This window comes from Petromyzon marinus, unplaced genomic scaffold (genome assembly GCF_048934315.1).
Source record: "Petromyzon marinus isolate PM22_M1 ecotype Great Lakes invasive population unplaced genomic scaffold, UKy_Petmar_22M1.pri1.0 PM_G_Scaffold_14, whole genome shotgun sequence".
NCBI lineage: Eukaryota > Metazoa > Chordata > Hyperoartia > Petromyzontiformes > Petromyzontidae > Petromyzon > Petromyzon marinus.
Window position 1 is genome coordinate 832,487 of NW_027422695.1, and position 5,261 is coordinate 837,747.

Here is a 5,261-nt window from a genome sequence, read left to right on the forward strand (position 1 = left end):
TTGGGTCTGCCGATATCGGTCCAGTGGCAATCCTTATTTGGGCAAAGCTACGCCCAGTGAATGGTGGCTCATTAACATAATGTGTCCGTTAAAGCCGTCGCGAGTTTATTTCGACGGGTTCAGCGCCCACGCCCCCATCCCTCGACATATGGGCCGGTGTCATTAACATAATTTATTCAGTTGGAGAGCCGTTGGTGGGAGGGAAGTGACGTCATACTACTTCCTGCTGTCGCGAGGTAACAGGAAGCTGCCGTGTGCGCGCTTGCACTGAAATCCGAGGTGAGAAATTCTCATCGTTGTGGTGGTGGTGGTTGTTGTTGTTGTTTACCAAGGTAGAGCCTCTCTCTCTCAGGGATGTCAGTTGAGTAGCAGCGAGCATGGGAATCGATGTCCAGGTTGGAACTTTACAACGCGGGGCCTAGCCACCCGGGGCCTTGCCTCCTGCCCTCGCCTGATTTGCATTCACTTTAATTATCTCGCTTAAGTTTAATTTGTCTTCACCCGGCTCGCCACTTTGTAACTTTGTTTTATTGGAAATATTCACGCAGTTTTTATTTTCATTTTTTTCACCAGGCCAAGTCCGCTTGAGTTGCTATACCGCTCTTGTTATCAGAAGCGACCTGCCCACAACAACACAAGGTGAGGCTTTGGCAACGTGTGTGAATGTTTTGACTTAAAACTTTGGTGACTGCAGGAATTAATATTCTTGGTTCTTTCGGTAAAGTCACGTAGATAGAAAATTAAATAAAAATAACGGATGCTAAATTAAATGAAAAAAAATTACATGAAGCAAAAAACCCACGACGTTTTGATCGCAACACAAGTGGTCTTTATCTTATTGAATTTAATCTGTTATTTTTATTTTCTATCTACGTGACTTTACTAAAAAAACCAACAATACGTGCGTCAATGTATCTATCGGTCAAAGTCACTAAGCGCGTGCCGCTGTTGGCTCTGAATAAGTGGAGGGGAACACCTTCACCATGGGGAGAGAGACACAGAGACACGGATAGCCTCGGCTATGTTGATTGATCCTCGATTCATTACTTGGTGGAGTGAGGAAGAATTAATGCTGAGCAGATGAAGGTGGCCAGGCATGGTTCTGGTCACACCACCACCTGTTTACTCATGGCAGTGTGTGACAGTGTCAAGTTTGTGTTTGCAGTAAAGTCTATTAACTCTACTGCACACGGAGGTTATATCAAAACAATAGTTTATTTTTGTTTTCCTCTGGAACTCTTTATAAGAATGGAAACAGGAGGTGAACACAGCACACACATTCAGCTGAAGTCGGAACTGTTCATCCCAGCATTCAAGGACATCTGAGCATGGATTCACACCTCTAAGTTGCAATTGAACATTAATTTCTGCATAACACAAATAGTATTGTTTTCAACACCCTTTGCTATGTCAGCTGAATTTAGCTTTCATAAATTTTCCTTTTCTAGTCAGACAGCCGAAATTGTGTGCTTAGAGTTTTGAGTTAACATTCATCTTGATGATATGAAGGCTTCCAGGCATATTAATGACATTTGCCCTCTCATTGTGTGCCCTAACAGCTCGTGGAGAGAAACCCTTCAGGTGCATTCTGTGCGGGAAGGTGATTGCAGATTCATCAAATCTGATGAATTTGGGAAACTTTTTCACTACATCATGAATATATTAATAAGTATAGACGTGTAAGTCACGTGTGCATTCCTCTGTACCTGACGTGTAGATGGTGTGGATATTATTTTTTTTCTGTCTGCAGCTGACGCTTCCTCTGCAGAATTGATCTGATGGAGCAAAGGCAGTCAGCACAGCTCGGTACGACAAGTCAACAATGCGACCAGTGTGCATACAGCACGGACCGGACTGGAAATTTGACACGGCACCAGAGAACTCACACAGGAGAGAAACCCTTCAAATGTACTCTGTGCGGCAAGGCCTTTTCAGATTCATGTTATCTTGTAACACACCAGAGAACACACATGGGAGAGAAACCCTTCAAGTGCAGTGTGTGCGTGAAGGCATTTGCACATTCATCTGATCTTGTAAAACACCAGAGAACACACACGGGAGAGAAACCTTTCAGGTGCACTCTGTGCGGGAAGGCGTTTACAGTTTCACCAAATCTTAAAGTACACGAAAGAACGCACACGGGAGAGAAACCCTTCAAGTGCAGTGTGTGCATGCAGGCGTTTGCACAGTCATATGCTCTTGTAAAACACCATAGAACACACACGGGAGAGAAACCCTACAAGTGTACTCTGTGCGGGAAGCCGTTTGCAGATTCATCAAATCTTCGAAGACACCAGAGAACACAAAAGCATTACAAGGAGCGGAGTCGGAGTCTGTAATCAGCTTGTGAAAGTCAAAGTTCCGCAATAAGCCCATCCCTCATGAAAAAAGAACCGGACGAAAATCCCAGCTTGGACACTTTTAAAGGTATCAAGGTGAAATATGAAGAGGTGATGGTGAAATGTGAAGAAGTGATGAGCGAAGAAGTGAAGGTGAAATGTGAAGATGAAGATTCAACTCCAAAATGGGACCTTCACATCGTGAAGCAGGAGGTGAATTCTGACTGTGAGTCAGAGTGAGGCAACTCCCAGCAGTTTGTGGAAGTGGAGGTGTGGGTGGACTTGCTCCTAGACAATACAAAGTCAAGTGGAGACCCGGTAGATGTGTAAGCCAGAGACGATGTTGCCCCAATAGATGCACCTTTGTGACAGGCCTTTAATCACAAGAATGCAAAGTTGAACACTTTGTGGGCCCGTGGGTTGGGTAGATCTTTAACCAGGAGCGAGAGACAATAAGCCCCCAAGCATTCACTATGTTATCATAATAATTGCTTTTACATGGTGCTTGCTTAATTGCCTCAGCAACTCGGAGTTTTGTATCTCAAACGCTCGAAGAGCATCCCCAAGTAGCAGCTGCCCCTGTGTGGCACAAGGTTGTGGCCCTGCACCGGCCTGCATGTGGACAAGAGCCTGTCAGTAGGGGGCGATGATTTATGTGTCATCTCAGTTCTTTAGTTTGTAGGTAATGTTTAGAATTTGCTAAATTTTCACTCAGATGCCAGCATGCAATGGCCTACTCGTTTTGAATGACACAACATTATGTTTTACATACACTGTGAAGCAGACTGCAGCTTTTTTTTAAAGCTTGTTAATACGATGTAACGTGATGCAGTATATTTCACTGCAGTAATCCAATTTTGTTAATATGCCTGTCAATAATTTAGAATGTATACTTGTCTGGTTTTGTGCATTCTTGTAACATTTGATCTATAAGGGTCAAACATTGAATAAGTGATGTTAGGACAAAGTGTGTGTGTGTGTGTGTTTGGAACTAACCTGTACAGAGAACTCAGGTGATACCCGTTGTTCTTGTGATACAGGTCAAACAGTGTTTTTGTGTTCCACGAAGCGTCTTCCTCTGGAGCAACTCATTTTCTTTGAAATAGGGAGCACGCTCGGATCATTCATCAGTTACAAGGCATACCACTTGAAAGTTACACGTATAGGAGGAGGTACATTCTCTACAACACGAATTATAGTTTTGTCTCACGTGTTGATGTAGATTTTGTCTAACTGGGACTAGAAATGCTCCTTGCTGATTCACGTCTGGATGTTCGTACCTATCGGTTGAAGCAAACCCCACTGCTGTTGTTGAGACGCTGTGCACCAATAATGGTCCAACACATTGACGGCCTTCAGGCCAGGAAAGTCACAACATTTGCACACGAAGGACGCATTCACGCAAGCACCCGGTGCTCCGTTTTGAAGTTTTAAAATGAAACATCTTTGAATCGTGTTGTGTTTTGAATTAGATGATTGTTATTTCTTTATTAAAAGCTTAAAAGTTCATTTTACACCCGGAAGGCTTCGTTGAGAAGGACATTTCGTGTGAATTTTCTCTCGTCGTTAAGTAGACGGCCTTGCCGGGGGTTCGGTTCGATGCGGACTTTCACCTGTTTGGGATTGCAGGATCGAGATAAGGCGACACGGAGCTGCTGGCCGTCTGCAGATCGATTCCAACGTAATCGAGCGTCTGTCCCTGCGCCTCCGTCGTTGGTACATGGGGTGCGTTTCTCCGTTGTGGAGTTTCTCGATAATGTTTGGAATTACCCCAATTTTTACCGTGAGACCAACATGCAATGACCTGTGCGTTGTGAATGACACAACGTTATATTTTACATCTGCCGTTTAGCAGACTGCGCATATTGTGGTGAATGTTGCTGGGGTAGCCAGGTGTGCCTGTCGGATTTTAACCTTGAACCTCTGCAATAAATAGAGAATGTGCTACCACATTCTTGGTTCTTTCGGTAAAGTCACGTAAATAGAAAACAAAAAGAAAGAAAAAAACGCGTTTATTTTTATTATTTAAATCGTCAATTTATTTTTTTCTTCAATGTAACATTTTTTTAATTTACGTGACTTGACGGAAAGAACCAAGAACGTTAATTCCTGCAGTCGCGAACGTTTTGAGTCAAAACAGAATGCGCCACCACTCGGCTCGCCTCAATCTGCGTGGAGGGATGGGGGTGGGGGTCAGACTGAGAGAGTTTCTCACCGGCGCAGAACTTCCACGCAGAGGCTCCACGCAGCTTCGTGCGGAGCGACAGGCCAGGCAGCTCCCACACAGCGTGGTGCAGCTCGTTAACATTTACAGTCTTGCTTTCGATAAAGTCACGTAGATAAGAAAAATTGGAAAGTAATAAATTGATGAAAAGATGCCCATTGGTCGACTGAGATGACTGCCCCCCACAGTGTACACACACACAGTGTACACACACACACAAACAGTGTACACACACACAGCGTACACACACACAGTGTACACACACACAGTGTACACAGTGTACACACAGTGTACACACACAGTGTACACACACACTGTACACACACACACACAGTACACACAGTGTACACACACAGTGCACACACACAGTGTACACACACACAGTGTACACACACAGTGTACACACACACAGTGTGCGTGTACATACACAGTGTACACACACACACAGTGCACACACACACAGTGTGTACACACACAGTGTACACACACAGTGTGTACGTGTACACACAGTGTACACACACAGTGTACACAATAATTTCAGTTTATATATTTTGGTATACCCCTGTGAGCCATTCGGCTCTTGAATCAAGTGCAACCACAACAAACACGAACAAGAAACACATCTTAAAGTGACTACTTTGTGTGTGACTGCAAACAGAAAATCCATGAAAAAAACAAAATATTCCTGAAAAAAGCAC